Source organism: Bidens hawaiensis, unplaced genomic scaffold (genome assembly GCF_021521415.1).
Source record: "Bidens hawaiensis isolate Kalapana, Puna unplaced genomic scaffold, B.hawaiensis_p1.1 tig00011233_1, whole genome shotgun sequence".
NCBI lineage: Eukaryota > Viridiplantae > Streptophyta > Magnoliopsida > Asterales > Asteraceae > Bidens > Bidens hawaiensis.
In genome coordinates, this window is record NW_027491875.1 from 708,299 (window position 1) to 729,671 (window position 21,373).

The following is a 21,373-nucleotide window of genomic DNA, read 5'->3' on the forward strand; positions in this document are numbered from 1 at the left end:
ATTCTTTTCTTTTATCTATTATTAAATAATAGTTATTATTACTTAAATAATATTCTATAAAAGGGGGGGAGACTTTCTCCTAGTTCAAGTCTACGTGGACGACATCATCTTTGCTGCTTCAAAAGTCGCCATGTGTCAGGAATTTGAGGAAGTCATGAAAAGGAGATTTGAAATGAGAGCAATGGGTGAATTAACTTTCTTTTTAGGATTGCAGGTTGATCAGAAGAATGAGGGGTTGTTCATCCATCAAACTAAATATGTCCAAGACGTTCTCAAACGCTTCAAGATGGAGGACAGCACTCCATTTGATACTCCGGTCTGCGTCAACCATAAGATGGGCGCTGATTCAGACAGTGACGCAGATGTGGACCCCACTCAATATCGAGCAATCATAGGTTCTTTAATATATTTAACTGCATCTAGACCTGACATTATGTTTGCAGTTTGTCTCTGTGCTCGATTTCAGGCAAGCCCAAAGGAATCTCACATGAAGGGAGTGAAGAGAATACTGCGGTATCTCAAAGGCAAGCCTAAGCTGGGATTGTGGTACACGAAAGGAGGAGACTTGGATTTGGTCGCTTATATAATAATTATTATTATATGGGGAGAAAATACCATTAATGTATGTGACCAGAAAGCTAAATAAACGCCCTAAAGTGTTCAATTCTCCCTAAAAATCGTTAACTTTAATTCTAATTCTCCAAGACTTCCTATCCTCAACCACTCGGCTTCACATATCCACTGCAAAACCACCCGGACATCACATATATTTTACACCAATTAATAACCGATAGACACGTGTACTAAACCTGCCAAAGATGTTCCCGTCGGGCTGCCGATTTTTCCGACCGTCGGACATCAACTCTTGGTAGCCTGGAACAATGGTACGTGTCAGATGGTTGGAAAAATCAACGGCCCGACGGGAACATCTTTGGCAGGTTTAGTATCGGTGTAAAATATATGTGATGTCGGGGTGGTTTTGCAGTGGACATGATGGAGCCGGTTGGATTTGGATGGACCATTTTGAAATTGGGTTGGTCAAACTTCCTACTTTTTATGCATTTTGTTAGAATTATAATAAATGCATAAAAGTAGCATATATTATTAAAACTTAAAACACAATATTATTACGAGTTAAAAGTTGTACATATTACAACTAAACATTGGGTGAGTTTCAATTTGTTTTACCTGTTTGTGTTTTTTTTTTCATTTGACCACAAAAACAATACAAATTCTTTAGAAAAGTTGATAAATTTTTGAATAATTAAAACATCACGTGAGGTGAGGGATTTCTAAATACGAGTTACCTACTAAATTTTCAAAATCACAAATTAATTAGTAACTTCAAATCAGAACCATAAATATATTTAGACACGTAAGTTATCAATGATTTTTGAAGATTGACAAAATCAGGGGAAAATCTTGAATTACGAAATCATAATTAAAAAAAAAAAGCCTTTCTCAGATGATCTTGCTTGTCGAGACAATTCCGTCTTATGGTATCAGATTACCTATATATGGTTTAATTACAGTGAGCTTATGTGGTAAATGTCTTGATCTAATTTTAACCAGGCAAAATGGCAACCGGCTATATTGGTTATGTAGAAAACTTGTTTATTTCTGATTATATTTTGATTTGTGGATGGGTTATGTATAAAGTTGATTGCATAAGGCCTAATGGCCACTAAACATTCCTTAATTAGAGCATTCTCAACCCATTCTTTAAAGTTGTCAAACCCATATAATTTATGGTAAATTTTAAGAAAACCATCAAAATCACTTCTCCAATCCATAATCTATTATATGGATGAGTTATATGACAACTAAAGTAAAAACTTAAATATATGGACTCACTTTTGATCCATACCATATAATATATCACATATCTCCCAATCACCATTAACTATATAACAAGACAAAAGAGAAAAAAAATAATAAAGAATTAACTTATGGATATAATATGGAATAAAACGTGGAAGAATTTTAAAAAATGATAAATAAATTTATGGAATGATGTTTTTTAGCTAAATTATAGGGAAAAATATATGGAATGGGCTGGGAATGCTCTTATATGTTATATAAAAAGTGTTTATGGTATGGAATTCTTTGTGTTATTCCTATAGAGAAGATACCTTTTAAATTGGGTTAACAATACAAGGGTCTAACTACGTACAGCGTAAAAAACTCATAAACATACACAAAATACAATAATATAAGGGGAAAGTGAATACGGTGCTGTAAACCGTCGAACCTTACACGTAAAACCTATCAAAACTACGTAGTTTTGATAAAAAAAAACCCTAAAAGCATAAATCAATTAAATAGAAAAACACGTACCTGCTCTTTGCTCTCTTATGCTTCATTGCAAACCACGAACGATTAACAATTAACAAGGACGAAGATTGATGCAGTAGACTACAAAGCAATTAATCGTGCTCTTATAATCGATCAGGTTCTGATATACTATGATTGTATCTCCTATTTCTCTCTATTTACTTGATTAGATCAGCAAAGTGGTTAATCAATCAGTCTTAAGAAGTTTATGTACTAATCCACGTTCTGATTCTCTGATTCTTTCTTTCACTTGTTGATTATCAGTTTACATGTTCCAATATTTTTCTTTTGTTGATACAGGAAATCCACACCATAATGGATTTAGTAACAGTTCAATCAGAGATTGAAGCTTTTGAAAGAAATCATATCGAACATATTGATGCAAACGGGTATTTGGTCACAAATAACTGTTTCGATTCTGAAGTATAGGAGACAGAAGTTGTAAACTTGGATTCTAGGGTTGAAAAAGAAGTAACAAAATAAGTAATTGGGCAGGTTTTCGATACTCCTGATGACGCATATGAATTCTATAATGGTTATGCGTATTTACATGGTTTTGGAATACGTAAATGTGCGGCTCATAAAAATAAAACAACAAATGAGGCTTATCGAAGGATATATGTATGCAACAAAGAGGGTTTTAAAGATTTGAAGTGTGATGGTTCTGCGGGAGAAGCTAAGAAACGTCGCAGGGATTTGAGGACCGGATGTGAAGCGTTTCTTCGGATTTCAAAAGGTAAAGATGGGAAATGGTTCGTTGATGCATTTAACAATGCACACAACCATGAACTAACCGTTAGTCCAACAAAGGTAATGAAACACAGGTCTCATGGGAAGTTTCACCGCTCACTGGTTTGCAAATCTCTGATGTTGAAACTTGGTCACTCCGGGTTGAGACCTTGTCAAATCAAGAAGGTCGTAAATACTATGAAAAATCCAAGTGAAAATGATGTTACGTCAAAACAATGTTCTGGTATCTTAGGTGAACAACGAAAACAATACAAGGGTAAGGAGTTTTATGATCTTATTAAACATTTCCAAGATAAATTACTAGAAGACCGTGACCTTTATTTTGTTGTCGATTTATTTGACGATGGGTCTCCTAGAAATATTTTTTGGGCAGATGGGAGATCAAGAGACTTATATATAAAATTTACGGACGTTGTTGTGTTTGATGTCACATATATGGCCAACAAGTTTATGATGCCATTTGCTCCATTTGTTGGGGTGAATCATCACCGCCAATCCGTGCTTTTTGCGGGTGCGCTGTTGGAGAATGAGAAACAAGAGACTTTTGAATGGTTATTTGAAAATTTCTTAAAGTGCATGTTTAATAAACATCCATTGGCAATAATTACTGATCAAGACAAAGCTATTGGAAATGCAATTAAAAGAGTTTTTCCAAAAACCCGACACGTTTCTGTTCATGGCATATAAAAAAACATCAGATTGAACATCTTCGAGCACTTACAGTTCGTTATTGTGACATTGAAGAGCCATATAAGCAGTGGATAAAGAGTAATACTGTTGAAGAATTTGAAAATCAATGGGAATTTTTATGTGGTAAATACCAATTTGAAAGTGGAAGTTGGATAACAGAGATGTACAATCAACGCAAGTATTGGGCTAAAGCCTTCTTGAAAGATTGTTTTTTTGCTAGCATGACATCAAGTGGAAGAAGCGAGAGCATTCATTCTTTTTTTGATGGATTTGTGAATTCAAATACCATGTTGAATGAGTTGGTGATCTAGTATGATAAAGCTGTTGCTTGCCGAAGGGATTCCGAAAACGATGAAGACTTCAGGACCATGGACTCAAAGCCGAATCTTTCTTCTGTAAGTATGATAGAGAAAAAAGCAAGTCAACGTTACACTATAAAGCTTGTTAGTGCACGGTTTGTGACTGGTGATTTGCAGTTAAAGTATTCAAGGATAAAGTATTCGATAGCTACGGAAAAGGGGGAGTCTGTTAGTGCACGGTTTTGGTGTCCGTAGCGATTGAATAAGTTATAGGCTGTTTAGTCTTTGTATTTAACGTATATTGTAAATAGCCTATAAATAGGGAGCTTATGCTCGTAATTTAGTAGAGAACTAGTACATAGATGTAAATTATCCTCTCCATAACTTATTATTCTCTTTACAAGTGAACAGTTGTTCACTATATATAGAAGGCGACCTGGTTCGCTAACATACCCTAGCGAACCAGCTTCCCCTTCGTTACATAATTTAACTTAACGAACCACCCCCTGATTCGTTAACATCCCCTAACGAATCAGGAGGGAATATATAATAATGTCTTAGTTCGCTAACATCCCTAGCGAACTAAACTTAACCTTAATGAACTAGTCTTAGTTCGTTAACATCCCTAGCGAACTAGACTTAAACTTAACGAACTAGTTCAAAATAAACTTTAAATATTACATTAATCATCAAATAAACATTAACGATAAATACAAAGACTCTAGACGCAAAACCGTGCACTAACAGACACCCCCTCGTCTTGAGCTCTTTGTCTTTAACTTATTTGAAGCGCTTGGACTGCCAGTCTCTGCAACTATGAATTCCATGTTCGTGACACACACGAACAACTCGTTGGAATTGCATAGCCAGGTCGTAATCTTCTTGGCGTTCAAACAAAATCTGTTTCCTGTGTAGCACGTCGTTGTCAGTCTCTGATAAATTAACCAACCACATCGGGTCGATTATCTTGATGAGCTCGGTCTGCAGTCCTCGACCACAAACAATAACGGCCTCGCCAGTACGATTGTCATAGTACCAACGGTTGAAAGACAGATAAATATCTTGAGGCATTGTCTTCACAGGAACCTTTTTCATTGTCTTTGGCGACTTCACTTTCAAGACAAGTTTCTTCCAGCCGGTCCTTGGATCAATCTCATCAGTGCGCTTACGTCTTGGGACCTGGGGCTTAAAGAATTTGAAGCCATGATTGACCTCGAACTGTAAGTGTTGATGAAACCACTCAGCCGTTCGGTGACCCCCACGATTGATAAATGGGCGTCTCGCGAGGGTACGTACATCCCAACGCGGTAGAGTTAAAACATCCATTATCCTCTCGTAATACTGGACACCCTTTTCCCACTTGACTATACATACCTTAAGGTCTGAATCATAGAGCCAGGAGACAATATCACCATGCACCTTAGAAACAGTCTTGAAGGTAGTCACCTGATTCGCCTCAATCCAAGCAGCAGCAGTATCTTTTCTTTCTTGATCTACAAACCGATAAGCACTTATAATCTTACCCACTTTCTGACGTTTGAACCATCTTTCAATGTCATCATCAGTCACTTCTTTGAGTGAGGGAACTGTTCGCTGCACAATCTTCTCCAGTTCATCCTCAGTCTCTTTAATTACGTCTTCATGAAATACCGGAGCACCTTGATCAACGTTTGCGTGTTAATACAAGTCCGGGTACTCTTCAGCTGTCACATCCTCCATCTCAATCTCCTCGTTCTCATAAATAAAATTCGTATCCATAAATAACGGATCAACTTCCATTTCATCCTCATTGATCACTTCGACATCGGGCTCAGTCTCTAAAGCAGTCAACTGATCGTCATTCAGCCCAAGCAGAATCGAAATCTGCTCCCGTGTCAAAGATCTAACCACAAACTCACCGACCTCTATCTCATCTCTGTTCACCACACTTCTAACCACCCCCGATCTATCAATAAATATCACCGTGTTAGCCTCAATCATTTCTATTGGCTTGGCAGCTGTTGGATCTTGATAGGTAATTATCTGCTTGCTCGAATCATCAGCGCCACTAACACCAGCACCAGAGGATGAACCATGCGATTGTTTAGGCTCACCTCCTGCATCAGATTCGTCAGGATCATCATCATCATTTTTGAGTTTCTTGAGGGCATCTTCTTTACAAGTTAATTGTAGAATCAACTCATCCTGTTCCTTTAATTTCACCCCCTGAGACTCAACAATCGTACGCAACGACTTAGTCTCCTTTTGACAGAAAGAAATATAACTCATCATTTTTCGTTGATTCTCCATGAGTCGTTCTTGAGTTTGTCGATCAGCTGCCATTTGATTTTCATATAAATGTAGCAGATTTAGCAGCATTTCAGTTTGACGACCTGGTGGCAAGTTGTATACGGATGGATGAACAGGTTGAACAGGTCCTTGAGGCCGAGTTATTCTCATGAATGAGACATCACTAGGCGGAGGTGGAGGAAGAGTAGTTGTTGGTAGAGGAGGAGGTTCCATTGATGTGGTGGAAGATACTGTAGACAACACAGCAGGAGGCCTCGGTATCTCGGTCAACGCCATTTGAGGAATAAGACCGAGCCTCTCATGTGACACCATCTTCGTTGTCAAGGTGAGCATCGGAGTGCTAGTAGTTAGCGGCACCGCCGAGCTTTGAGTAGTTGATTGACGTGGTGGTGGTGTTTCAATAATTACTCCAGCCCCAGCAGACACACTGGGCTTCTTTGATGGTTCACTAGTAGCTACAGTTTTCCCTTTTCATTTTCGTTCTAGCTGAGCTTTCATGGTGGCAGCTAGAGCAGCATCAACTACATCTTGTTGTTTAATAAGAGCTCGTTCACCAGCTCCACCATCACCATCATCTCCACCATCATTGTTCACACCTTCTCCCCCTTCACGCTCGGAATCCGAATCATCATGGATCCAGCGCTCATTAGGAGGGCATACGTAATCCGGATTGATTATATGACCAATCATCCGTTTATCCTGTGGCTTGTCTTTTCTATAGATTAACATACGATGCACCGTTTCAACTTTCATGTGTTCCATATCAAGAACACCGTTCACCAACGATCGATCAATCACCAAATTCGGTATCAGATCCTGAATAATTAGCTGTAAAAAGCGTGGATACATTAAGAACTTCTTCGACGGTAGAGTTTGCTGAACTTGCTCTTTCAGATGATCAAAGATGAGTTCTGAATAGTTGAAGGGCTTGTTCAGGATTAGAGAAACAAATGCCGATTGCAAACTTAGTCTACACTCATCAAAACCACCACGACGTCCACTCATACAATGAAGTAAAACATGTAGCAGATACTTGTATGGTGGACACAACCCATTCTTGTTCAACATAGACCTACGAATATCACCCCCATAATTTAATCTAGTGAATAAACCCCTAACCAATGTCCTGTCAAATTCACTCGGGTAATCATCACTATCGGCAAATTGAAGTACCCGACGAATGACCTCAACATCAATCGTAATAGGAATCTGATTAATTGTAGCTTGAACCCATTATTTTCCTCAACATATTCCGCTGTGTTCCAAAACTGTCTGATTATACTAAGATACACTTTAGGTTTAGCAGTGATTGCATAGTGTATCTTTGAACGGCGTAAGAAAGTCAACATAGCTCCGAACGTTCTCAAATCAGTCACGTCTTGATCAACATAAGCACAGATGTTGTGCTTCTTATCAAACGGTAATAAAATCATTTCAGCTTGTTGATCTTGTTGTTGTGGTTGTCCTTGTGGAGGTTGTTCCTGTGGCGGTTGAGTTTGTTGTTCTTGATCAGCCATGTTTTACTATATAAATAAAACCGAATATGAGAATAGATATTGGATATATATAATCAAAAATATATGGAATTAAGTTATTTACATAAATTAGACGATTTAAACCCTATATATATATATTATAAATTTTTTTTTACTATATAAATAAAGAATTAAATAAACAAATAAATTAAATTATCGAGAAATCCTTTTATCCCGACAACTAGATACGTTAAAAATGTTTCAGATTTCCGAAACATAACTTAAAATTTTATTTAAGTATTTTGTATAAAGAAGACGAAAATATTTTTGGTATTTTGTAAAAATTTAAAGAATTAAAGAATGTATTTAAATATAATACTTTATTGATAATTTAGTGTAAATACATTAGAGAGAATAATAAGTTATGGAGAGGATAATTTACATCTATGTACTAGTTCTCTACTAAATTATGAGCATAAGCTCCCTATTTATAGGCTATTTACAATATACGTTAAATACAAAGACTAAACCGCCTATAACTTATTCGATCGCTACGGACACCAAAACCGTGCACTAACAAAGCTTTTTGATATATTCAAGAAAGAATGGACCGAAGCTACCTTTAATTTAACCCATGAGACGATAAGCAAAACTTTAGAAGAAATCAAATGTAAGGTTGGACAACTTGCTATTGATAAAATATACTGGAGAACTGTAACCTTTCGACTCTCAGATAAGATAAATGTAACATGTTCATGTGCAAAATTTGAAACAGACGGGATATTATGCAAGCATATATTATATGTGTTGAAGAAGAGGAATGTTGAAACCATTCCTGATCATTATATTTTACCTAGGTGGACACTTGATGTTAGGTATAAATCTGATAATCACACGATTGCGATCGAAGACACAAATACTGGAAATGAAGTTAGTGCGTTAACTTTATGGCGTGTTCAATCAAACTTTAGAAAAGCAATTGAACATGCAAGAGATTCCCCATGTGAAATAAAGAAACTAAATTCCATCTTGGTAAAATTTTTAGAAGAACAAAGTGTTCAAACACATTCCAAACAGTTGAAATGTACTATACAGAATTCTAATGCGGGAAGTTCGCAAGTAAACTTGATGCCTCAAATTTCTATTCGTGATCCACAAGTTAAAACAAATAATAAAGGTCGTCCCAAAAGTGTAACTAGAATCAAGTCTTCCCTAGCTTCACCAAAAAAGAAAACTTGTTCGTACTGCAAGCAACCGGGTCATTACATCACCGGATGTCCGAAAAAAAAGAAGGTAAATCTGTATTTATTAATAAATAGCGGTTGTTAGTATGGTACTTACATTAGTTTTTTTTCCAGGATGATGAGTCATTGATAGAAAGAGAAGGATGACATGTGAATCGACTTGGATACCTGAATATTATTGAAGATTAATGAAGTTTTTAAATCTTTTCAATAGTTTTATTTTTTAACGACAATATGTTTCTGTTTAGTCTTTTTAAAGAGAGAATGTTGCAATGTTTTTTCTGTTGAAATGCACTCGTAGAAAATAAAATGCTTTCTAGTGTAACGTTGACTTAAACAGGTCAAAACGCAACAATATAAACTGGAATGAGTCAAAATACATTAATATAAAACGAAACGGGCCAAAATATTCCAATATAAACTTAACCGGGTCAAAACGCAACACTTTAAATTGAAACGAGTCAAAATACATTAATACAAAATGAAACGGGCCAAAATATTGCAATATAAACTTAAACAGGTCTAAACGCAGCAGTTTAAATTCTAACAAGTCAAAATACAGTAATATAAAACGAAATGGGCCTACATTACCATTCACTTGATGGTCATCTACGGGTTATATCAAAAGTGGGTCATGTCTGTTACAACTTACAACGAGACAAGTAAACGAAACGGGCTACGCTTATTCATTCATTGTTAAAATTGGCCGGTATGATTTCTCATCGTTTGATGTATGCAAGTTGAAAAGAAAAGAACTTGGATCGCCTGAGATGCTTCTAGATTGGACAGTGGGTAATACAAGCTGTCAAGAAACTCAAAAGAACATATGCAGTTACATGTGTAAAGAAAATAGTGAGTGTCAAGGTATTAAATTTTGATCATTAATAATATATTCGAATTTAGTATATAATTGTCATGACTCGCCTAAAATTATGGTAAAAAGGGGTTGGGATTAGCATTCTATATAGGCCTAGAAGATCATAGTTCAACCATGATAATAAGAACAAACTTGTAAGGATGAAACAAGAGAATAAGTGAATAACCCATTGAAATTATATAAACCGAACAGTAATACAATAATATAAAACCAGGCCGTGAACACTCTACAACCAATAGTTCAACTTATTGCATCAAAAACTGAATTGCATTACACTAATATGAACTTAGTACATCAATATATAAGACATTTACAACCAGTCAAGCATTATAAAAAAAAGACCTTTACAACATTTTAGGTCAAGCTTGACAACAAATACAAGCCAAAGAACAACCAAGAACTTAAAAAACTCTATTTTTTACTTTGACGGTTTTTGCAAATGCTTTTTCATACTTGTTCATGGTTCTCGCCACCCAACAAACCCACTACTCTATGACGCATTGGAAGACTTCGCCATCCAAAAAATCCGTAAATCACTCCCTGGTCAAAACGTTTGGTGAAAGAATTAAGCTTCGACAAAAAAGAGTGCCAAACCCAAAAACATTTTCAAACAAAAACAAAGTAAAATACTCACCGTAACCCATCTCCATTCAAATAAAAGCACCACTTTTACCCCTCGGAATAGATGCAGCCCTGCAAACACAATGGTAGACCATACAAAGATTTCATTATACATTCAATATAACTAAACATCATCTTCCAGTTAGACATATACGCAGTCTTCAAATTGATGTTAACAGTACAACACTTTATAGAATATTGGTTTTTGACCTGAACCCAACCCACACAAAAATTACCACCTCTTGTAAAATCAATCGGTAGTTAATTGTTTCTCTCCAAGTTAAAAAAAGTGAAACAGATATTGACTTTGTTAAGTCAAAATTGATGGCATACAAGAATTCTCTCATATATACAAAGGAAAAAAAATTCCATGTACATGCTACTAAAACATTAACAGATTTTAAGTTTTTAAACCTTCACAATCTGACAAGATTCATGTCAAATTTCTCTTTTAAACTCTTAAGTTTGACCATTAAAGTCAAATTATCCCCAACCAGTGGTAAAAATCATACCTATTCGGGGATTAATTAAGCCTCCTTTGATTTAAAAATGTAATTGGATGATCAATTTCAAAAGGTAATACCAGAACCTATCATAAACGAAAGAATCATACACACACAGAAGAAAATATTATTACCTGCATAGCCTTCAAAACTGATAGGGTTGGAAGCATCAGACCTATGGTTGGTTGATCATCGATCTACGTCTTCACAAGGAACGACCTATGGTTGTTTGGAAGCATCAGACGAGCATTCGTCTGTTATGCTCGTCTGTTTAATCTAATTTCTATGCAAATAGAGAGAAATAGGAGATAAAATCATAGTATATCAGAACCAGATGGATTATAAGAGCACGATTAATTGCTTTGTAGTCTACTGCATCAATCTTCGTCCTTGTTAATTGTTAATCGTTCGTGGTTTGCAATGAAGCATAAGAGAGCAAAGAGCAGGTACGTGTTTTTCTATTTAATTGATTTATGCTTTTAGGGTTTTTTTTATCAAAACTACGTGGTTTTGATAGGTTTTACGTGTAAGGTTAGACGGTTTACAGCACCGTATTCACTTTCCCCATAATATAATGTTGTTGATATATTTTGTGCGGGGGTGCCTGCTTGTGTCCGTATAATGACTTGTGCAACCAAACCATATGGAGTAGAGATACAAATCAATAGGGTTAAGAATACAACGAGCCTACCTATGTATATCGTAGAAAACCCATGCATATAAACATATACAAAGCAGAATAATATAATGATGCTAATTTGAGTTACTTAGAAACTGTTAGTGTTAATTGTGTGATCAAATTTGAATACATATGATTCAGTTATGTCTTTATTAAGTAGTTTAATTTGGAGTCATGAATGTAATTATATAGTACTAGAGGGTTAAGTGTGGTAATCCTCAAGGTTAAAAACTGATTATACTACATTGTCACGCTGGTCATCAACATATGTAAACGTTCAAGGATATATGAACCATAATAGAAAAAATTAAGTTTCTTGTTTCTTCCGTGTTGTTTTCTTTATTCTTGACATGGATGGTTAAATCATGATCTATGATCTACAGAAACATGGTATTGCATGATAAACTAAACATTTTTGTTCTCTAGCGGTAAAAGTTGTAGTTGATTACCATTTTTGCTCTGAATAATACTTGATTTTGGAATACCTTTTTTGATTATTTAGTTTAAGAAAGTTGTCCATCAATGTAAATGGTAAACCCAAAGCCACTATCATTTTTCATATATTCGAATAAGTATGCTCATATTCAGGGCCAGCCCTGAAAATTCGCATACCCCGATCGAGCCTGAAATAATATGCCCTTTAAATCTCTTAAGGAACTAAATAATGCAAACTATTTTTTTAAACGACGATTAAAGGTATCGTATTAAACATAACAATTAGTAAAATTATGGTATTAGAATGAGTTTATGACATAACAAATAGACGATAAAGTGTTTGAGTATTAGTATAAATTAGCGGGCTTAAAAAAGTTCAGGTATTCTAATTTCTAAATATATATATAATATCGGTATTTTTTTAAATTTGTGTGCCCTTGAAAAACACATGCCCTGGACGGATGCCCACATTGCCCACCCTCAAAGCCTCCTAGACTCATATTATCATTTGGTAAGGTGATGTTAATGTAGAAATGTGTACATATGATGCATCTTTGTAAATAATTATGCACTGACTTGTCTTCTTCGTCAATTTTAGCTCCCAATGGTTCTTTGAATATAGGTTCAGAGTCTAGTGGGGCTCTTGCTGCTGGGCTTACAGATATACTTGACAAAGCAGTGCTGGAGTTTTCATATGAAGAGCTCTCAAAAGCTACAAATGACTTCAGTCTTGGAAACAAGATTGGTCAGGGTGGTTTTGGTGCAGTTTACTGTGCAGAGCTCATAGGCAAGGTCTGGAACTATGATTTTATATTCTATTATGGTGTTTCAGTTATGAGAAAAACAATAAATTTGAATTAATAGTTACTGTGCTCACTATGATCTTCGGGGTTCAAGTAACTCACATCAAGTTTATAATTAGGTTATTATTAACATAATTAGTTTATATCTTTGTAATATGGTTTCACCTTTGATCTCTGCCATCATATTTAATCTAATAACGTTTTTTTACCTCACAAACTGTATCTAAAGTGTCTGGTAGAATTTGATTTTATGTATGTCTCTGTAGCCTTGTTTTACTAATTTTTTTAAGCTCGTTTAGAAAGCTGCTATCAAGAAGATGGATACGCAAGCATCAAAAGAATTTATAACCGAACTGAAGGTTTTATCAAATGTTCATCACCTAAACCTAGTAAGTGGTGTTAAACTTGAACTTATAATTTGATGTGTGGTGTCAAAAGGTCCTAAAAGGGACATCCTAACGGTAAATGGTATATTCTACTCATCTATGGGTGAGAGGTTCAAATCCTCTAGTACTAGTGTGCAGATTTGACCGTGTTAGGAGTAGTTAATGTTTTGCGTATGTATTCTACAACGTTTTTTTGTGTATCAACACTTAAGTCCCAATTAATGCATATAGAAATGCATCTTCAATGTGACTGACTCAATGTTTCACATTGCATATCACCATTATTTCACATGTTTACTCAAGACAAATGCTTATATTTCTATTAAAGGCAAATTTTGTAAATTAAAACTTTAATTAAAGCGGTATTTATTCAAAAACTCATGCTTGCTCAAAGCTATGGCATATAACTTTTTTCGTTTATTAACACCTATGTATCTACTATCGTTGTGATTCAAAGTAGATCATGTTACCGGCCCCTTAGGTAGAGGTGCAACATTTGTAATTGGTTATAGTTGTTGGTGTGTGAGAGGCTGAACATCCTTGTTTGCTAGGTTGCATTATAGTTTTGAGAGAGATTCATGATCCATATATTTCCAATCTATAATATTTGTTGCCGTATCATAGCGAAGATGGGCACATGTACCATTCCGATGCACACTACCTGTGACGAAAACCAGTAATAGTACATTATCTTGTAAGATTAGTCATCCGTGACTTATGGTATCAACTAACACTAGTTACATAAGGTGCATTATGATGATAACTGTAATTTTTACATTGCTTGATGAATGGGTTGATCATTAAAAGCTCTAATTTGTATTCCAATGATATATGAAGTCTTACTATTGGCCATATGTGATTCAGGTGCCTTTAATAGGTTATTGTGTAAAGGGCTTCCATTTCTTGGTCTATGAGTACATTGAAAATGGAAACTTGAGTCAACATTTACATGAACCAGGTCAATTTTAACATGAAAACAAAACTCATTTGTAATACTTTTGTATTTCAATAAATTAATGAGTTATACCCCTTTTAATGTTCAAGAAACGACCCACTACCATGGTCTTCTAGAGTCCAAATTGCCCTTGATACAGCAAGGGGTCTTGAGTATATCCATGAATATACTATCTCTGTATTTATACATTGTGATATTAAGTCAGCAAATATATTGATCAACAAGAACTTCCATGGGAAGGTTTGCATACATTTATGCCATTATAATGAATTGTTTTTGTTAGTTTATATGGTGTTTTCTCAATTGTGGTTTTGATGTATCGTGCCATGTGTTTTCTATCAGGTTGCAGATTTCGGTTTAACAAGGCTGACAGATGTTAGAAGCAGATCATGTCTTATGGGTACATTTGGATACATGTCACCAGAGTAAAGCTTCTTCTTTAAGTACATTTAATTAGTCAACTAGCATGCTTTTTTTTAACCTATACATCCTAATGACAACCATTGTATGTGGGTTCATATAGTATTGCATCCATAGTGATGGCGTTTTCGGCCCATTTGCATATGAATGGCCAATTTAAATAATGGTTTACCTCATACTTGTCAAATTAAAGTGTTTAACTATATACATAATTGAACTTCAAAACATTATTAGAATATAAAAGGTCTAAGGAACGGACAAATAGGTCGGTTGCAACTTATGGTTCAACCCAACCTATTTCAACTTGCACTTAAATTTACAAGTTCCTACGTGTACCAATTTTCCACAATTTTGGAGATGTATACCATCCTCTAGGATTCATGGAATGATTAACGTGATTGACCAGGTTATCTAATTAATTAATGGGTGTAGGTATGCACAATACGGGGATGTTTCTCCAAAGGTAGATGTGTATGCATTTGGAGTTGTACTTTATGAACTTATATCAGCCAAAAGAGCCTAATTAGAGAAAATGGCTCTGCAGGTGAACCAAAGGGACTTGTTGCATTGGTATTTTTTGCTTTTTTACCTAGTTACGTTTTCTTTTCATAAGTTGCTAATGGTTAGTATGTTGAATTTAACTAACGAGTTCAATCTTTGATAACTTTCAGTTTGATTAAGTTTTTAGCCAGGCTGATCCAATAGATAACCTGGTCAAAATGGGCTGGGGGATAACTACCCTATGGATTCAATGCACAAGGTAGATTTATTATGGACAACAAATAAATATAATGAGTTTGTTTTCGGTTTACCCAAAACAATAATATTTGTGAACTTGTTGCAGATGGCTCTACTCGCAAAAGCTTGCACACATAATGATCCCCAATGAAGGCCACACATGAGATCTATTGTGGTTGCGTTGATGACTTTTTTGTCATCCACGTAATATGGTTAAGAAGAAGTCTTGGTTAGAGGCCAATGAGTGGACGCATGGTGGCTTTGTTAATATTTATCTAAACCACTTCGCAATATGATGCTACTTCTGGACTTCTTTATAACATATTTGCGAATCATATAGAACTTCAAAGAATTAAACGAAAACTAATTAAAAACCAAAATTAATTTGTAAATATCATGCTAGAAATTGTGGTGGATATTTTCAAAATTGAAATCTCATAGTCCATCCATCCTTTTATCCAACCCTTGTCTCTTAGTTTTTATTCTTTCAAACACTTAAAATATTTTTTCTGGTTACTTTTTAAAAAAAAAAAGTCAATTTAATTATGTCACTGGACCAAATAAACTTAAAACGTTACAAAAATGTGAAAAATAAATTTCACAAAGTGATAAATTGGTAATTAGCGTAATAGCAAAGCGACATGAAAAGAATAATACAGAGAAACAAAATATCACATATGTCGGTAGAGCATGTTATATCTTTTATTGGTGTGTGCTACAATGAGATATAAAGAGTTATATATATATATATATATATATATATATATATATATATATATAGGATGAGTATCATTACAGAACTGTAAAATTATTTAAGAACTTGAAGGAACCATTGAAAACTAATGTTTTTTATAAAAAATTTGTATGTTAATGTTCTTTGAGATTAGTTTATCATTTTTTATATGTATATCTACAACTACAATTTTGAAAATTAGTTTTTATACATATCTATGTTTTGTTTGACACCTATGTAAATTTGTTGGTACATAAATTTTACATATATGTAAACTTGTGATTAATATATGTAATCAAAAAATATTATACAAAATATGATAATACTACTCTTAAATAATGTTAATATATAAAAAAAATTAAAAAATTGTTTGGTTGTGAGAATTAACATATATAATTTTCATTTCAAATAAAAGGATTCAATTACAATAAAGAGGCAGGTAAGGGATACCAATATATATATATATATATATATATATATATATTATTGATTTCTTTAGAGACCCGTTTTGAGTTTTAAGAACTCGAAAGAACTCAATGTAACAACTTTTTTTTTGAATTTTCTTGACACATGTGTAATACGTAAGTGTAAGTAATGTACAAAAAATTACCGTAATTTTTTACACACCGAATCGACTTTTTACACACGTGTAACTAAATTTTAAACTTGTGTAATCAACAAAAATCTTTATTCTCTCTCCTGCTTCATTTTTTTATCAAATTTAATCTTAGTCACATATTTCATACTCATTTAATTAAATGTGTGGTCCAAAATTGAGTTCTTAAAGTTCTTACAACTCACCAAGTTCTCAAAATATCTCTCCATATATATATATATATATATATATGGAGAGATATTTTGAGAACTTGGTGAGTTGTAAGAACTTTAAGAACTCAATTTTGGACCACACATTTAATTAAATGAGTATGAAATATGTGGCTGAGAATAAATATGATTAAAAAATTAATCAGGAGAGAGAATAATTATTTTTTGATGATTACACAAGTTTAAATGTTAGTTACACATGTTATAAGTCGATTCGATGTGTAAAAAGGTACCTGTAATATTTTGTACATTACTTACACTTACATATTACACATGTGTAAAAATAATTGTTATGTTGAGTTCTTTCGAGTTCTTAAAATTCAAAGCGGTACTCAAAAGAAATCAATCATATATATCCTATATATATGTGTGTGTGTGTGTGTGTGTGTGTGTGAGAGAGAGAGAGAGAGAGAGAGAGGGAGAGAGAGAGAAAAAAAACTTGAGAAAGAAGATAACCTATTTTAGATTTTTTAACCATAATTATAAAAGTTTATAACCACCCCTAAGTTATCAACTTCATATATTTAGTGATAATGTCTCGTTAAAAAGCTTTTCAAGAATACCCATTGTGACAAAACCATAGCTAAGGGTAAAATAGTGCATCACGTATTGCCTCCCCTAATACTTATGAATTAGTTATGTTGACGCGTTAAAAACATTACTAAGAAAAGCCAGTGAGATGAAACTTAGTGAAGGAAAGATAGTGCAACGTCTATGATGCTCTCCCTCATTTATACATCGTAAAAAGGTGCATGTCGGTCTACTATGAAAATTGTTCAAAACTTTTTGTAGTCAATGAATCACCACTTGATTTATTAATACACAATTCTTTATGTTGACTTATGTTGTATAATCTTGAAGTAATACTTATATAGCATTTATATAGCATTTGGTATGCAAGAATGACAGGGAGAATGGAATGAATCATTGTGAGAGAATGAACAATGAGATGTTTGGTTGGTCAATGAAATTAAATCAATGATTACACATGAATCACATTCCATGAAAACCATTCCTTCCCACCTTTCCTTTTTTTTTCCCCCGTCTTTCACCTTACTTTCTTGACAACATCACTTAACAACAACCACTACCACCATCTAACCATCATCACAACAACACCACCACCTGACCTCCACCACCACCTGAACGCCACCACCTCCACCTCTTGGTCACCACAACTCGGGGTGTTCAACGAGCCGAATTACGAATATTCGAAAATATTCAAATCGAATTATTCGAACTTTGAAATTTAGAAGTTGGATTCGAGTTCGATTGAAATTCAAAATAGATTCGACAAATTTGATTTGATTCGATTCGAATTCAGAAAAGCTAATTCGAAATTCGTTTTGATTCGAGAATGGAGTTTGAATTCGAATCGATTCGAATTCAGTTAAAAAATCTCTTTCAATTTCAAAACCACTACAAATTTAAGTTTTTTAACAACAAAAAGTACAAGCACATAAAATTTATTATAAATTATTTAAAGTTATCATATCCTAAATATTCAAAATGGTATTGTTCAATTACATTAACTATTGATCAAAGTGATAAACTTTCAAATTTTAATCTCTCTAACTCAAAAGATTTATGTGGTTTATCTTTTCATAAGTATGTATATATATAACAAAAATAAAATTATACTTTGAATTCGAATTTCGAATAGAATCAAATTTAATATCATAAATTCGTATTCGATTCAAAATTCGATTTCTAAACAAATTTGAACCGAATCGAATTTGAAGGACTGAAAATCGAATTCGAACATTCCAATTCGAATGCGAGTCGAATCGAATTTCGAGTTATTCAAGTTGGATTCGAATACTAAACACCCTAACCACCACCACCACCGCCTGAGCGCCGCCATTACCGCCTGACCACCGCTAACATAGCCGCCACCACTACCTCAAACACCTAACAACCGCCGCCACCTCTACCACTGGATTCTACTACTACCATCATCACTTGATCACTTCCATCACCAACTCCGCCACCACGACCACATGACCTCCACCTCCACCACCGCACCACCACTACCATCGTTGTCAAAACCACCACCATAACCATTATCTCCATTGTCGTCGTTACCACCATTGTCGTTGTCTAACCGCCACTGTCGTCACCATCACCATTGTCTCAGTTGCCACCACCACCGTCACCGTTGTCAATTTTTTTATTTCTATAAATTTTTATTATATTGAGAAAGGGGTATTCTTGCCATATATATATATTTCATTCCTATTTTGTTTTTTTGTAGTTATCAATGATTCAGTTCATTATTTCGTTCATTATATACCCTAGTGTATTTCACTCCCCATTCATTTCATTATCTCATATCAAACATACCATAATGCATCCTCCTCTTGTAAACATATGATTTCCCTACATCTACAATAATAAAAATAATAATTTTATTTTGTATAATTAAAATCTTTTTTCTTTCACATTTCGTATGAACTTGTGTGTTCCGTTCACGTGTTGCTCTAGAAACTTGGTAACAAGCTCGAGTTTTTAAATGCAGATATATAAACACAACATAAAGACTATCACTTCGATATAAAAATGATACAAATTTATCTAAATATTAAAAAACTTGGTTAGTATCGGTTCAACTCGTTATGGTATCAGTGTAGTACTACACTGTTAAAGGTGGTAATTGGTTGTTAACATATTATTAACGAACTTTATAACCATGCAGCTATATAAAATTTTAATTTGAAAGCATCAAATATAAATTTATTAAATTTTTTAAATTTCAACTATAAAATTTACATAAAACAATTATTACATAGAAATCTTTCTAAATAGATATATCTAAAAAGAAAATAAATTACGATAACTTAGATCCTACCCAATAAAATTATTATTTAACGCAACCTACAAATCTACAATAAATATTTATTTTACAATAGAGTAAAGTGTTAAAATCGTCCCTGAGGTTTGGTGAATTCTGCGACTTTCGTCCAAAAATGTTTTTTTTTTTGCATCTGGACCACTGACGTTTCCTGTTTCTGCCAATCACGTCCAAATTGTTACATTTGTTAGTTTTCATGGTTAAGTCAAGGGTATATTTGACCATTTACTAAGGTATAAAGGGGCATATATGTCTTTATGGTTGAATACAAATAGACACTAAATTATCATCATCTCCCAACCCTAACCATATGTGTTTCCTTTTGGTTTGAAAAACTAATTACTGAAGAAATACAAGGCTCACGGTCTACAATAGCACCATGTGTTTCGGCCAAACCCACCCACCGGAGACCACCAGCCAAACACCATCACCTGTCAACACCCCAACTACCTACATTTCTCCGGCCGCCCCGTTTCATGCCGTATTCCAGGTAAATCAACAACCTAAAACCATCCACATCGATCTACACTCTCAATCTCTAAATAAAAATTGGTTTTATTTTGATTCGATTTGGCTTCGCTTTGGTTTAATTCAAAAGAGGCGGAGAAGGTGGGTTAGGTTCTCGAAAGTGAATCTGGTTATGGTGGTGGTCGCGGATCTGGGCGGTGGCGGTAGTATGGTGAATAGTTACCAAAGTGTGTGCTTTGGTGGTGGTGGTGGTGATTGTCGGTGTTGGAAACAGGAGAAGATCGATAGAGAATGTGAGGTAGATCTTGAATGAGGTTTTGGGATGGTTGACAGCGGCGACAAGAGTGTAGTGACGGCGCGTGGGATGTGGTGAGGTGGATATGGTGGTCGTTGGTGGGTTTGGATGGTGGTGGAGGTGAACATGAATGAGGGTGGGTAGAAAGATAAAGATGAATGATATTTTGTTTTAAGTTAAGAATAATAATCAAATATATTAGATTGGTGAAAAGACAAAAATGCCCCTCAGTTGATAATGAAAACTAACAGAGTTAACAATTTGGACGACATTGTCAACAAATGATAAACCTCAAGTGTTCGGTTGCAAAAAAGAAACTATTTGGACGAAAGTTGCATATTGACTAAACTCAGAGACGATTTTGGCACTTTACTCTTTTAAAATATTTTACAACAATAGGGTCAAGGGATACAAGAAGATGTTTGTTTAAAGTTTTGGGCTCGTATTTGAAAGAATCTTGAAGCCCATTGGCTCATAATCAAGATTGAATGTTGACTCAGTTTATTGTAGTGAATACCCTAAATGCCCGTATTACTGTAGCTGTTACAGTACGCTGACACTGTCATTTAATATATAGTATAATATTGCTGTCAGTTTTATGTTATACAAAAAAGTTTTAATTAGTATTTTTGGCTTTGCACGTCATTTAAAAGCATCATTTCGAAAAAATTATATACAGTTGGTCATGAATAAGGTTTTGGGT